Source organism: Pleuronectes platessa, chromosome 18 (genome assembly GCF_947347685.1).
Source record: "Pleuronectes platessa chromosome 18, fPlePla1.1, whole genome shotgun sequence".
Taxonomy (NCBI): Eukaryota; Metazoa; Chordata; class Actinopteri; order Pleuronectiformes; family Pleuronectidae; genus Pleuronectes; species Pleuronectes platessa.
The window spans coordinates 7,096,406-7,096,866 of NC_070643.1; positions in this window are offsets into that span (position 1 = coordinate 7,096,406).

The window sequence follows — 461 nt, forward strand, 5'->3', positions numbered from 1 at the left end:
TCTGGAGCCTGTCTGGCGCTGTAGAGCGAGCGTCATGAGCTCCACGCCCGGTCCACATCGACCCCTGCAGCGGCTGCCTCTGTGCCCGAGCTGAGGACACCGCTCCCTGGGCTACGTGAGGACAGAGCCAGCCTGCCTGACCTGATCTGACTGGAGGAGGATGCGCATGCAGCAGAGGAGGAGCAGGAGGAGGAAGATGGCGTCGGGCTGGGGAGTGGAGGCATGAGGGGGGGGGGGGGGGGGGGGGGGGTGCGGGGTGAAATGGGGTGACTGCGTGCTGTTGAAAGCTTAGTCAGCATATGTTGTCTGCATGTAGGTCTAGTACAGGATGTACATGTGCCGTTTTGCAGGGCGAGACACAGCCAAAGGTAAAAAGGCAGGAGAGATCCAGGGGAGATCCAGGAGAAACGTTGGCAGCCGTTTGTCTCTCCTCGGTGATTCGCAGAGCAGCAGAGATATTT